General features: G+C 43.5%; 1 protein-coding gene and 1 pseudogene across 7 annotated transcripts in view; one reads left to right on the top strand and one right to left on the bottom strand.

The window, feature by feature from the left end:
- Positions 1-15,723, top strand: part of PDE1C (phosphodiesterase 1C) — a 454,332-nt gene that overhangs the window by 254,637 nt on the left and 183,972 nt on the right. The gene's annotated exons all lie outside the window — the stretch shown is intronic.
- Positions 52-169, bottom strand: LOC118611001 (annotated as a pseudogene).

The raw sequence follows: 15,723 nt of genomic DNA, 5'->3' as shown, positions 1-15,723 counted from the left end.
TTGCAAGGACCTTGTCGGCTTATGGTCCCTTATTTTTTATTTTATTTTTTACACCTACAGCACCTGGTCTTCCTAGGTGGTCTCCCATCCAAGTACTAACCAGGCCCGACCCTACTTAGCTTCTGAGATCAACGGGATCGGTCTTGTTCAGGGTGGCGTGGCCATAGATCCATCTCTCCTTTAAAATCCAATTCAAATGTCATTTCCCTCCCCACCCAGTGGAGTCTCCTTAGATCTTTTTACCTAGGAGAAATCTTGCTCTTCCAGTTACTGATGCTCTAACTCCTTGTACAAGAGTTAATTAAATGCATGTCATTCTTCTTGGCAACGTTGTGATTTATTTAAGTAGGGGATGTGCTCCCAAAAAACACGGTGCCCTGGACATAATGATTAAATGTGGGTTGAATTTATGAGTATATCAGATTGGGATGCTCCCTATATGTTTACCATGGGTCAGAACTAAAATCAGAATTACCAGGTAGAACTGTGTGTAAATAAGCTCAGGTTGATAAATGACTCATATTTACAAACGTCTTTGCAGATCACCACATACACCCACATTCATGCTTTATTTGGCCTTCACACTGGCCAGGGTAGAGTCTTATGAGTTTAGCAAGCCAGATAGTGTGCATGGGCAAGAACCAGAAAGCATGTAATTACTTGGGTCATTAACTCTCCTTTTCTTTTCTACTTAAGTTTTTCCACTGGAACTCTAGCTTTGGGTAGAAACTCTGAGAGTATTTTTGCTCTCTATCAATGTCTTTCCTCCACTCAAACAATGAATTCTGGAGGTGTTAAGTAAAATGTATTTGTTTGAGATGCATTATTCTGAATATTTTGATCATTGCACGGTGTGCATCATTTGACTAATCTGTGGTGTTTTGCCAAAATAGTTTTGAGAATCGTTTTCTTAGATTGCCTGTTAAGAGCTAAGTGCCTCTTTGAGACTTCAGTAGCACTTATGCTGGACACATCACTGTGCTTAAGAAGTTAAGCCAAGACTTTAAGTTGCCTGGGTAGGCAAGTGTCTAAATCCTTCCTAATCCCAGTGGCCCTCAGTACCAAACAATCTCAATGATTGAATCAATTGATTCGATCATTGGCGAGAGCATCCGAATTGGGGCCAGGTCTGACTGCTAATAGCAGCAGCTTAAGAGGCAGGTTTTGCAGGCCTTGGAGGCGCTGGGTCCGACAGTGTAGATCTGAGTTTCTTAGCCTTTGCCCTGTTGATGTTTTCATTTTGGGGGCTGTCCTGTGCATCACGGGATGGTTAGTAAGATCCTTGGTTTTTACTCACTGGATACCAGTGGCAACCTCCTGCCTCCTTCTTCTATTTGTGAGGATCAAAAAATGTCACCCGGAGGGTAAAAACACCTCTGAGAACCACTGTTGGGGGTGGAAGGTTAAGGACTAGATTAGGGTTCTGCCACCAGCTTAGCTGCGTCAGATTTCCCCTCTGTGGGCTCAGTGTCCTCACCTTTAAAGAGATGAGATTGAACACGAGGACTTCTCTAATTCCTTTGGCTCAAAAATGATATTCTCTAATTTTGATTACTAAGGTCCTCCCACGAGAAATCCCTGACCACTGAACAACATTTGTTGTGATGGCAAAACGCTCTGTGCCGTACAACTGAATTCCCTGCAGGGAAAAACATGGCCAGTTAGCACAGAGGTCCCTGGGTGGAGTCTGGCCCCATAGTAATGGTCCTTTGGCCACCAGCCAGATCGCTCTCAGTTTACACACTTCTAATTTCACCTAAATCATGTGAACTAATTATTAGAAGGACATTTAAAGGACAATTGTCAAACACAAACTTTGGCCAGAACATCGTCGATATGTCTAAAGGGCACCCTGTTGATTAAATTTATTGTGTGTCTATTGTGCGCCTGGGGCTTCTCATGCATTATCTTATTTAATCTTCATAGTGATCCTGTTCTACAGATGGGGGGCTCAGAGAAAGTGAGTAACTTGACTGAGGTCGCAAAGCGGAGAGGCGGCAGAGCCAGGGTTTAAAGGCAGGGCTTTGGGATGCCAGAAGCTTCTTGAGTTCTTTCCGTCCCAGTGATTTCATAATTTTTTACAGTTGTGGAACCTCCCCACCCCCCCGTGAAGCAGCTCAAAGCGGAGGAAAATCAAAGGGTCAGAAAGACATGCCTTTTGGAGCGTATTTTCCCACTCCGCCGATTGTTCTTTTCCTCATCAGGATCTTTTATTTAGGAAAATTTTCATATTTGGCCTCAACGCAAAAGCTAAAGCTCTCAGGAAAGTTTGTTGAAGACTTAAAAGAAACCCCAAAGCAAGTTATATTTAAATAATGTGACTGAGGGGAGGAAAATTCTCCCTCTACCACCGGGTTCTTTTTTTCAAAATTGTCTATTTTAGTTTAAACAGCTTAAAGTGCTTTGAAGTGATGTCATCAGTCATACATGAATACACAACTCTTTGTGCGTAAAAAGCTAATGACGAAAATAGAATCAGATAAAAGAAAGCCTGTTCTCTCCTCAGATTTAATGTGATGATGCCTTTCCAAAGTTCACGAGGTCGCTGCCTGAAGTTTTCCCTTTGCCTCTCCATGCTCAGCTCTGGGTCCTCTATTCCCCTAACTTTGGGATGTTGGGAGGGGCAGGGTACCCGAATGAAAATTTCTGAGCAAGCCGGAGTGAGTAAACTAAGCCAAGAACATACTTTGGAAGAGGCATGTCAGTAGCCTTTGCTCATTCACAAAATGAAAAGGGCACAGGGTTAGGTCAAGAGCAGGAGCTGGGAGTCACCTGTGCTTACTTAGGTTAAAATCCTGTACGATGCTTGGGTAGGTTTCCTACTTACAGGAACCTCAGTTTCCTCTTGGCCAAATGGAAATAATAGTACTTGCTTCTTAGGATTCTTGGGATGCTAAAATGAAATAATATATATGGAGCACATAGGAAGTCTTTGGCACATGGGAAGCACTCAGTCACTGAGGCTCGGAGTCCTCTCAGAGAGAAACCAGAATTCAGTGGCCACGGTGCAAAGTGCTCGGACTTTGAGTGGCACAGGACCATCCAAGGGGACTGGTAGGGAGCAGATATGCCATGTTCTTTATGGGGCTCTGTGAGGGCAGGGACGGTGTCTTATTTACTGAAGGGTGAAATCAGCCTTAACAAGTGATTGGTGATTGTCTTTTGGGGCAGATGTAACAGGACAGAAAGAAGGTTGGGGTAGGTGAGGCTGGGAAGTAAGCTACTCAAGGACAATAGCCATCGGGAAGTGGATCTTCTTTAGGAAACCAAAATAGAACAACCCAGTCTGGTGTGGTCACAGAAGACCTTTCTGTAGGAAGAGGCACTCATAGTTCATCTTCATTTTCAGCTTTCTCTTTTGAGAGAAAATTTATGTCCTTTAAACTATCACAGAGTGACTAGCTTATTGGTTGATTGCATGCCTGTCCCCTAATCCCTGCTCAACTTTTTCCTAGGTGTATGATCTTTAATAAATGACTTAATTTTTCTAAGCTGATGGGTCTCAAATGGGAGAGATTTTGCTACGAGGGGATGGACATTTGGCAGTGTATGGGGACAGTTTTGGTTGTCCCATCTGGGTGTGGGGTTATTACTGGGTGTGGGATTACTACTCTCTCAGGTAGAAACTGAGGATGCTGCTGAACATCCTGTGATGCACAAAACATCTTCACCATAATAAAGAGTTATGTGGTCCAAAATGTCAGTAGTCTTGAGGTAGAGAAAGCTTGCTCTAAGACTCGGGTTTTATTTTTTATCGTACAAAAGGGAATAATAATAGTGCTTAACCACACATGGTGGTTGTTAGGGTTAAATGAGGTGAAGAGTGAAAGCATTAGTGCACTTCTTGGCTTTTAGTAAGTGTAAAGGGTTTAGCTGTTATTAATATTAGTATTTTGACCTGATTCATTGTTTATGTAGCAAATTTATGAATCCTGTGTCATAGTTTATGTAACTGACATATAAGATTTTATAGGTATATTAGATGCATTTAAATTTTGTAAGGAAAAAAATGTAAAAGCACTTTTAATCATGCATTTAAAGGGATTTTGAAGTTGTTTTGAAGGGATAATATTGTTTGGTTTTTGTAAATCCAGTATATTCTATGCTAAATCAAATCAGAAACTATAAATTCTACATGCTGTTATATTCTATTATCCCTGAAAAGGCATAAAATCATAGATCTTAAAAGAAACATTTTGATACTATTGCATATTGATACATACGAGGCCATAAAATGAAATAAATTTACTGGTATGTGAAGTCCCATCCCATATATATGGGGATGCAGAAAGTAAGTTATCATAGTCATTTCACTGAAAACTAGTAGTTTCAAAGTGAGCCTCAATATAAACTGGAATGGATTCCTACTTAGTACCCCAGACAACAAAAAGACCCCTTGAAGGTGATCTGACTCTAGTAGCGAGTGCAGTACCTCTGAAAGCGTGGCTTGTCTGGAGTCCAAGGACAAGCTCCTCCTACATTGTTAGTAATAGTGATATATTTACTAGTCACCACTGCTCATTCATAACCCATTGTCAAAAAAGAAAGAAAATGAACCCTTTCAGTGATGCAAACAGTGCCTGTTTGGTGGGTCAACAGTAGCCTCATTCCTTCAGAGGACATGATAACGAAGGTCCTAAGTAATAACAGTACCAGCGATGGTGATGATGATGGCAGTGATGGTGGTGGTGATGGTGGTGGTGATGATGGTGTTGGTGATGATGATGGTGGTGATGGTGATGGTGATGGTGATGGTGATGATGGTGATGGTGGTGATGGTGATGATGGTGATGGTGATGGTAATGATGATGATGGTGATGGTGATGATGGTGGTGGTGGTGGTGGTGGTGATGATGCTGATAGTGATAGTGATGGTGATGATGATGGTGGTGATGGTGATGATGGTGATGGTGATGGTGATAATGATGGTGATGGTGATGATGGCAGTGGTGATGGTAATGATGGTGATGGTGATGGTGATGGTGATGATGATGGTGGTGATGGTGATGATGGTGATGGTGATGGTGGTGATGGTGATGATGGTGATGATGGTGGTGGTGATGGCGATGATGATGGTGGTGGTGGTGATTTTGATGATGGTGATGATGTCGGTGGTGATGGTAATGATGATGATGGTGATGATGATGATGATGGCGGGTGGTGATTTTGATGATGATGATGGTGATGGTGATGATGGTGATGGTTATGATGATGATGATGATGGTGGTGATGGTGATGATGATGGTGGTGATGGTGATGATGATGATGGTGATGGTGATGATGATGGCGGTGGTGGTGGTGGCAATGGTGGTGGTGGTGGTCCATGAGCACAAGCTATTCTTTAGGACTGTGGTTTATACTCATTGGATCACACTAACTCCATGCTTTCACCTGTTTGCTTTACATCTGCATTTTCCCCCTGCTGATTTCTCTATGTTGAGAAATGTGTTCCGGGAGCACAATTTGAGGATTTGACAGACGAGGCTCTGATGAAGCCATTGTAAAGCTTAAATCGCTTCTCATTTAGCGTCATTATTTTGAATAGAAAGAAATTTTCCTTAAATTAGTCTCTTGTGTAGAAAATGAATCATGTTTAAAGGTTACATTTGATCTTTAGATGGGTGGAGTGGATGGTTCCCCCTCCTTGGAATCAGCAACTTGCTGCTGCCAGGGGTTCGTGTGGGACCTCATAGGGGCATGGTTATGCTAGAGGTCTATATGTAGGGCAACAATGGCATTGGCACTTAGAGCACGGATTTCGGGATCTGAGGGGCCCCAATTTAAATTTCAATGCTACTCCTCCTTAGCTTTGTGATTTTTCAGCCAGTCGAGCATCCATATTCTCAGGGTATGGGCTATTAATCATACCTAACTTACAACGTTGTTGGTAAGGATTAAATGAGACAATGTCTATGTGGCATATGACCCAGTCCTTGGTATGTGGTAAGTGCTTAATACATATTAGCTGTTAATATAATGCCTTCCCTCCCAATGAAAATTAGTGGCCACAGAATGCCATTCCTCATCACAATTAAGAGTGAGATCTTGCATACTCTCTGCAACACTTGGCCCGCCTCGAGGCCTTACTCTGCTCATACAGGAGACTGATTCTCAGGGTTTCACGTCAAGGAGTTGGAATGGCGCCGGAAAGCTGTGGGCGGAGGTAGGAGAAGCTGCTGCCTGGTGCCGCGCGGCGCTCCATAGAGCTGGGAAAGACAAAGTGCAGGTGTGCAGAAAGGGTCTAAGAGAAGGGATCCAGCTGTTTTAGCCAAAGATCCTAGGTGTCGTCAGCTCAGTGCTGCTCTCTTGGCCCCTCTGGTCCTCCTCTAATAGGTCCTGCAGTGCACGGGTCGGTGGGCATGGACCTAACACATCACGAGGGACTTAAAAGGGGGAGGTCAGATGTGCAAATGAAAGGCAGTCCACGTGGTTTGCATCAATGATACTACTGAGAGGTTGCACAGAGAGCAAATTAAAAGTGCTTAGTTTTAAAAATGAGTTTTACCAAAACTCATTTTTGCCTTGTCTGGCTCCACTCCAGCCTCTCCATTTCACTATGTTTACTGAGTATCAACTACGTGATGCTGGTCGAGCGCTGCAAGGTATGAACAAAAATAAAGAGCAAGATGTGGTTTCTACCTTTAAGGAGGTAGTGGCATGATAGGAGACAGATAGGGACCCAGGTGGGTAATTTCAATGTGGGTGTTTTGATGGAGGTATAGAAGAGAGATGTTCTGCTTATTTGGGGTTCAGAAAAGGCTTGCTGGAGATGACAGCTGAGCTGAGACTTCAGGATGAATAAGACGAAATAGCCAGATGTGGAAAGGTTGGTGTGGGTATTTATTTAGAGGAAATAACGTGAGTGGATAGTTTATTTTTATCACTTCTTTTGTTATCTGCATGCCATTTCTGCTCTGGCTTGAGTGAGATTTGCTCGGCAGAGTTATGGCGGGCTTGCTGTGCTGTGGGTATCCCCATGGGTGAGCTGTGAACCTTAGCTAGCTACTGCTCAGAGAAGTAAATAATCGTTCCTCTAAGAGCTGCAAGCAAGGGAAAGAGGACAATTAATCAAGACGGTTCCCTCCTTGAGGGAATGCAGTGTGGCCACCTGAACACTTTGGATCTCTTGTGTGTCAGAACGGCTCAATCTAAAGAGCCCAGGAATCACTTCAAGATGGAAAGTTCTCCTACATCTTTCGTAAGGGAGTAGAGATTAAAGACAATGGCGAGAAAGATTCCCTCTTCCTCTATTTTCTCAAAGAGTTTTTGTAAGGCCGTTATTATATGTGTGGTAAAAGTCTTCAGTGAAACTATCTGGGCGTGGGTTTCTTGTGGGAAGATGTTATTCAGGGAGTTCTAAAATGACATGAGAATCACTAGAAAGGTCTGTCAATTACAGTTGACCTTTAATGCAGGGGTTAGGACATTGACCTTCGCACAGTCACAAATACATATATAACTTTGACTCTCCCAACTTAACTATTAATAACTCAGTGTTGACTGGAAGCTTACGGAAAGCAGAAATAGTTGATTAACACACATTTTGTCTGTTGTTTATATTATATACCATAGTCTTATAATAAAATAAGCTAACAAATGAAAGTGTTATTAAGAAAATCAAAAGGAAGAGAAAATACAATTCGAGTACTGATCGAAAGAAATCCACATATCGGTGGACCTCTGCAGTTCCAACCCATGTTGTTCAATGGTCAACTGTACAACTTGCTGAGTCTGCCCCCCAAATTCTGGTTCTGTAGTTCTGGGGTGGGGCCTGATGATTTGCAATTCAGAAAGTTCCCAGGTGTTGCTGACGCTGCTAGTCCGGGGAACCGTACTTGGATAACCACGGCCTGTACAGGGCTGTTCTGACTTTCTGTTTCTTCTTGTGTCATTCTTGTGGTTTTCAACTTTGTGCATTTCTTCTACGTTGTGATATTTATTGGTATAATGTCACTTACAGTCTTTTTTACTGCAAGATCTGTAGTGATATCCCTTGGTTCATTCCTGATATTGGTAATCTGTGCTTTCTCCCATTATTTATTTCTTGATTACGCTTGATACTTGTTTATAACGTTTATGAAAGTTTTTTTAAAAACTGACTTTTGTCTTTATTTTTTTATCGTGTTTTATATTTCATTGTTTTCTGTTTTTGTTTTTTTTTTAATTTTTAATTTGTTTCCTTCCTCTGGTTACTTTGGATTGGATTTTTTTAGACGTTGATTTTAAACCTCTTACCTCTTCTAATACGTGCACCTAAGCGATCAGGTTGCTCTAAGCACCTCCCTCCTTTGTGTCTGTCATCCACACTGGCCGTGTTACATTTGTCAGCACTTAACTCTTGTTTGACTCCCCAGCCTTTCCCTAAGCAGCTTCGCAGGAGATGTCCTCTTACTCATTGTTGTCTCCCAAGTAAGACCACCGGACGAGTGTGTTGGAGGAGGTGAGTGAGAGAATGTGGCTCACCTGGTGGCTTCGATGCGTCCTTCTCTGTCCTTCTTTCTTGCTATGGTTCTCAGAAAAGGAACACCATTTGCAGGAAGAAAAGTCATTTCAGATGCAAACTATATGGGAGTACAGAAGTCTCTGTTTTGAAAAACTGTTGTAGTATGTGGAAGCGAGTCCCGCCTGGCACGCAGAGGACATCGCTCCACTGCCTGAGTCAGAATTTTCTCTGAGCTGCCCCGTCACTGGCACTTCCTTTGGAGGCCAGGCCGCCCTTGGTGCTCATTCCCAAATGGGGTCAAGATGGAATTTTTCTCCCTTCACGTTAGATTTCACAACTGACCAGGCGCCTTACAGCCGAAACACGGGGTTGCTTTTCTCATCTCCTCAGCAGCAGCTGGCGTCTGTCTCTGTCAGAGGCCAGAACTGCCCTCTGCTTGCACGCCCCAGATGCCAGGACAGATGTACTGCACAGACAGTGGATTCGTCCTGCCGGAATTTCGAGCTCCAGGGCCTTTAGATGAAAACTCTCGAATGTATGGAGATTTTTTTTTTGGCTTTTGATAACTCATTTAAAGAGAGAAGGGTTAGATGTGTATTCGTCCAGGAGAAATAAGAATTTCCCCAGGGGGGCTTCATTGTGGGGGCCCATCACTATACAAATCATCTATAATAAACACAACAAAATATCATTTCTTTATTCCTGTACTTTTGAATGTGTACCAGTTTTGCACATCTCAAAACGAACAAAAACAAACAGACACATAAACAAAAAAACCAAACGAGGCTGAGGAGAAAATTAAGCTTTGCTTTGAAATAATGAGTAACGATAAAAATAATAATGCGTGATAATAACACACGGCAGACAGCACGTTCCTGGCCCTGAACTAAGCGCTTTCCATATTGATCTCATTTAATCTTTACTATGCCCTCTGAAGTAGGTGCTATCATTGTGCTTATTGTATGGGTGAGAAATCGTAGGGGTTGGTTTTACTTGAGATCTGTTTGGCTCTTGGCCCCCAAGCCCTTAACGTCCTGTGTTGTCCTGCCTCTCTGTTGGACTTTGGGACGCTGAGATCTGGTGATCGTTTGCATTAGATTCATCCTCAGTGCTGATTACGGTTGTTCTGATGTGGGTTTCGGACGTCTGCTCAACTCCTCAGCTTAGTTTTCCTGTGCATTTGAAAGCCGAGCTTGACAGGGGGCTACCGTGAACATACCTGAGGGAGAGAGAGAATGAGAACTTTGGCGAAAACCGTGCCAGGCAAAAGGATCGAACCGCTCAGCCTCTTCTGTCCTCGCTAAGGGGACTCCACACGCCAGATTGGCATCTCTGTGCAAGGCACAAATCTGTGCTGGCACAAATCAGCTTTTCTTCCTTTTTGTGAGATTTTCGATGAGATGCGGCTTCTGATTGAGCCATAATTGCGAAGGGGGATGAAAGGGGGAGGGGACCATCTACCAGCTCCAGTCCCATCTGTCAGGCCACAAGAGGACTTGATTTCTTTCTCTTTTTGCTTTTAGGAGCTCATGGGGGCGGGGGGGACTGGTTTTTCCAGTTCTCTTCCCATGATTCTCTTCCCATCTCTTTCCAGCCAATTTCTAGATGCTATAAAGCTGTATGTAAGTGGCTTTCCTGCTTACCGTGACCCACAGTAAGAGACACATTTTATACTGTGCGTGACTCAGTTTGTGTTCACACACGCACACACACACACACACACACACACAATAAAATGGAAGTTTTATCTTACCACCAGTGATTAAACCTGATATTTTAAATTCTGTTCTATTCTGTTAACATAAAAAATGTTGGTCGTGACCTAGTAAACTAATTTTATTATCTGCCCATGGGTGACATCCTGCATGTTGAAAATTACTGATGGTGGTCCGTGGGAGCTGAGTAAGAGCACAAACCATATCCTCTGTGATGTATTTGAATGTCCGGGTCTAGCCTGAGTGCATGCATACATCCAGGCGCCATACTTCTTTTCCCAGGGCTAACTCCATATCCTTCTAGGAGTCTTTGGGTTTTCCTTCAACCCAAAGTAGAAGCAAGTCACTGAACAGCCCTCTCAGGTCTGTGGATGAAGAAGCCCAAGGAAATGGCCCACAGGGAAGAGAACCTGGTGCAGTTTCATGGCGCGGGCCCAGGGCCCTTGGCCTTTGCCTGCCTACGTGGCCCAACGTGAAAACAAAGTAACAGGAGCCGACCGTGGCTTGGGACTCACTTCCGGTGATTCTCTAAAAATGCCTTGAGAGTCTACATTCTTTATGACTTCATAGTTGACAACAGCAGTAATGGAAACGGGTTTTTGTTTTGTTTTGTTTTGTTTTGTTTGTTTTTTCCTTTGCCAAAGTTGTGACTGGAGGAAGGCCATTTATCCCTTGAGCAGCAAAGGGCGTTGGGCTTCTCTGAGGCACAGGGCTGCGTGAAAGGCTCCCGTGTGCGCTCTTCGCCCCTGCCTTCCAGACTGTAGGTTCGTTAGCACCACCGAATGAATTCCAGGGTGAGGAGGACTGAGCTGTAATTTACTACGTTTCGTGGCTGGCTTCTAACTTTTCTTTACACCCATTCATCTGAGGGTGAGTCACAGAGACAGCGAATTCACCACAGAGCATCACACATCTTGGGACAGCTTTGGGAACTGACATTTGGTTTTCCTGGATGCAACCGAGCGCGTCTGGCCCTCCGCTCCTGCCTCCCCCAGCCTGCGGACTCAGCCCTCGGTTCCCCACGGCAAGGCTGCGGCGCTGTCAGCCGACCAGCGTTTTGAGAAGTCTCCTTCTGGGCGAGCTGTGTGGGTGACAGGGCCCCCGTCTGCCGACTCGTGGCCTGGGCTTCCTCACCTCGTTTTCTCACTCGCCTTTCCCTCTTCCTCTGTCTTCCCAAGGTTTGCTGCTGCCACATTATTCTCAGGAAACTCTACAGACAGGACTTTTCACACTCCTACGTGATCACCAGGGGATGTGCTTAAAATGCCAATTCTGATCCAGCAGGTCTGGGCCCGGGCCTGGGTCTCTGCATTTTTAATGGGTGATGCTGATGCCTCTGGTTCATGACCCTTCTTTAAACAGTGAAGCTCCACAGGCTGGTGTGTAGGTGGCTGAGACATGTGTGCGTTTATTAGTTTTATAATAACCAGTAAGTGGCTATGGGGTGGGAGATTTTAACCTATATTCGAAAATGAAGAATCATCATTCCTTCTAGGTAGAGTTGATTTGTATCCTCCGGTCTGATCACTTTGCTTTATGCATTCATCTTGTATGTTTACATGTGCCTTTCTGGATTGAAGGTCCTGTTTTTTTTGTTTTTTGTTTTTTTGTTTTTTTGTTTTTGTCAGCGGCTGTCTCCAAACACCTCCAGCAGTGAATGGATTCACTGTGAACTTGATTCTTGCCTTGGAGCTGTGAGGAGCAGGGTATGCCCAGGTGGCAGAGAGAAGGGAAAACGCCCAGGTTGTGTGACGTTCTTGATAGTGACACTTTTAACTAGAGACAGGCAGCCTGGGCTTGTCGTGAAGTCGCATAGACAGTTTGTAGATTAGGAGTTTACGACTGGAGAATAGCCCGTTTTCCACAGCAGGGCAGGGAAGTCAGATGACTCTCTACCAGACAGAATGTATTGGCGTGTCTTGAGACAGGAATTATTTTGTGTTGTTATCAGTTGTCTGTAATTTATAGAGCTGTAAAACAGCTGAAAGGCTATGTGGAGCCTGCCTCTTGTAAAGAGGTCAGAAAGGGCAGAAAGACAAACCACTTGGTCACCTTTAAAGCCTTTTGCTTGATTGCAGGATATATCACCACTCACATGTCTTTGGGCAAAACGAAGCTCCTGGCCAAGTCCAACGTCAATGGGATGGAGGAGTTTAGTACTCCTGTGAGGGGGGTGGGGTCCATATTAACAGATGTTAAAGGTATCTACTACAGTTTGCATGTGTTTTATGAATTCTTAATCAGATTTATAATAAATTCTTAGGTTTATTATAAAGTCAACAAAAGGAAGAGCCTTGCAGTCCTGTACCAGGCTCATCATTAGTTTATTTCTTTGTTTTATTTTTATTTCCGGGTCAAAGACCCCGAATAATGCACAGGTAAGTAGAAGCATGCTGATGTGTCCAGTTTTCCATGAGAAGACTTGCAAAGATCTGATCTTTTTTAAAATAGGCAGTGCATAGGCACTGCTTCTCTGTGTTCAGGGTATTACGTCCACATGTTCAAATAGAGACAGGGACCTGGTGGGAGAAGCTTTGTTCTTAGGTCAGCGCAAACGTGGGTGTGGGGGTTCCGATATGTTCAATTTTGGTTTGGGAGTGTGTGTTGTTGTTTAAAAACTTTTTTTTTTCTATTCAAATAAAATGTGAATATATTCTCTCTATTAAAAAATGTTACTGAGAAGGCTAGAGTGTCCAGCCTAGCCTTCGGCCGTCCTTGTTCCCAGATTCTTCCTGAGATGTCATAACTGTCGTCAGTGTGGGGCGTGTGTACTTTCGTCAAACGGATTTGTCTGTCAGTTGCTTTTTCACTTCGTCATATCTTGGAGATTTTTTTTTTAGCCAGCTCATAAAAATTTACTTCTTTAAAAAAATTCGTAATATTGGCTAAATTGTACATAATTGGGCTGTTCTAATGATAAGCATTTAGGTGGTTTTCAGTTATTTGCTGTGATAAGTTCTGCTCCAGCGAAAATAAGGAAAATAAGAAAATAAGTTAGTGTGCTGACGCAGGAGAGTCTTTAAAACGCACAAATGCAGTGGTTATACTCTGCAGTGCTCCCTGGGGCCTGCGAAAAAAAAAAAATAGTGGAAGTAGGTGTAGTGAGGGGTGGGAGGACAGGAAGGAGGAGGTGGAGGAGAGACTTGGGTCGGGGGTGGGGTCAGATATTACAGCGTGTCATAGAACTATTCCCAAAGAATCCAGACTTTAAGAGAAGAATTTTCCCGTTTAATGACTTTCACCCAAACAAGTAACGTGACCTAGGTTTTAAAAATTGTGCAAATGTTATGAAATGGATTTTCAAAGCAATGAACATTGATTACATGCACCAATACACTTTTTTTTCACAGGCTCCAGGTAGCATCGCATATATTATCTCTTGGTTTATTCTGCTTCTTTCAAATCTGTAGGTTATTGTTAGAACCATGTGCAATGTCATTTTGAGTCACAAAGATAAACTCGAGAGGAGACATTCTCGGCTCTTCCAACAACACGGGAAGGATATAAACTGGAAAGAAAATAGTAATAATAAGCTGAAGTTGAGCTTGTTTTCACGTTAGCATCGATCTTTACCTTTATTCATGGTTTGAATAGATTGAAGTGGTGAGTCAAGTACTGTGCCTGCTTACTCCGGTGAATTTCTGGTAGTAAGAATAATGAAATGCCTGGAGAATTTAATAATGAATACATAAATGTGTGGGAGGGGAACCCTCTAGGTTTACACCAAAAGTCCAGATCTGTGCTTGCCCATAAGTGGCCAGTGAGCCCTTGAAATTCAGCTACTCCTGCCCCGTGTGAAATGGCAAGCATTGGGATACACTGAGTTAAATCGAATATAGCATTACTATTAATTTCACCAGTTTATTTTTTTTAACGTAGCTACTAGAAAATTTAAAGTGCCATATGTGACTCGTGGAATCTTTCTGCTCCACAGCAGTGCTCGAGCCGTTAGGGGGGAAGGAGGCTGGTCCCGAGCCAGGACTGCCTCGTTGAGGGCAGGCTTAAGTTCCGAGCCCACCTCTAGCCCCTAAAGGTGATTCAGTCTGAATCCCGAGACTTGCCTAACAGATAAAAAACATTTTTCTTTTCTTTTTTCCCTCTCTCTCTCTCTGTCCCTCCCTCCCTCCTTCCCTCTCTCCTTCCCTCCCTCCCTCTCTTTCTTTCTTTTTCTTTTTTAGTTTTTCTAGGTAGTTTGTAATACAGCCCATGGCTCATCTTGATAGAGGATCAGAGTTGTGATTTTTAATTGCTAAAAATGTCTTCCTTTAGCTAATTTCCCTTTTCTGATGGGGTTCTTTGCCTTTGCAAAGAGAATCCAAGCAGTTGCATTCTTTTGTGGGGTATATTTGGAGCCTTCTACTTTCCCAGGTTGGTACAACAGCATTCCTTTCTAACACTGTCACTTGGTGTTTAAACACACACACGAACACACACACACACACACACATGCATGCACAAATATACCATACTCCACTAATTTTTGCATTTCAATATTTTGGGTTTGTCAATATTTGAGGATTGCTTTCTTTTCTTTTTTTTTTTTTAATTAATAAGCTTTATTTTTTAGAGCAGTTGTAAGTTCACAGCAAAATCGAGTGGAAGGTCAGGTGGTTCCCATAGAACCCTGCTCCCACGCACATACAGCTTCCCCCGCTGTCAACATCTTGAACCAGAGGGCACGTTTGTTACATCGAAGAACCTGCATTGATGCATCGGTATCACCCAAAGTCCATAGTTTTCATTAAGGTTCACTCTTGGTTTCGTACTTTCTGTAGGTTTGGACAAATGTGTCAGTACAAATATCTATCAGTGTGGCATCATACAGAGTAATTTTACTGCCCTAAAAATCCTCTGTGTCCCATCTATTTGTCCCTTCCTTCCTCAGCTTCTGACCTTATGACTTTTCCAGAATGGCCTATAGTTGGAATCATTCAATACGTAGCCTTTTCAAATATGCTTTTTTCACTTAGTAGGATGCATTTCAGCTTCCTTCAAGCCTCTTCATGGCTTGATAGCTCATTTTTTTTAGCACTGAATACCGTTTCATCTTCTGCATGTGCCGCGGTTCACTCATCCACCCTCCTGAAGGACGTGTTGTTGCTTTTAGGTTTGGCAGTTGTGAATACAGCTGCTGTATGCATCTTTGCGCGGGGTTTCGCATGGACTTAAGTTTTCAATTCGTTTGGGTAAATACCAGGGACCGCGATTGCTGGATCGCATGGTAAGAGTATGTTCCGTTTTGTAAGAAGCCTCCAAACTGGCCTCCGATGCGGCTGCACCGTTTTGCATTCCCAGCAGCAATAAACGAGAGTTCCCGTTGCTCCACATCCTCGCCAGCGATGGGTGTCGTTGGTGTTCTGGATCTTGGCCTGTCTAATAAGTGCGATTGCTTTAATACAACCAGATCAGTGAGTGGCTCAGCTAGAAGTCTCTGGTACCAGCAGAATGCCACTCTTAGGGCTCTGAAGTGTGTCCTTGATGTGCTTGTGTGTCCTTGGGCGGACAGCGAGTCCTTCCTGAGGCGGCGGTCGAAGGCTTAGGGAAGATATCAGAGCAGGAGATGGG

The sequence above is a fragment of the Rousettus aegyptiacus genome, unplaced genomic scaffold (genome assembly GCF_014176215.1).
Source record: "Rousettus aegyptiacus isolate mRouAeg1 unplaced genomic scaffold, mRouAeg1.p scaffold_m13_p_13, whole genome shotgun sequence".
Taxonomy (NCBI): Eukaryota; Metazoa; Chordata; class Mammalia; order Chiroptera; family Pteropodidae; genus Rousettus; species Rousettus aegyptiacus.
This window is presented reverse-complemented; position numbering and strand designations above follow the sequence as displayed.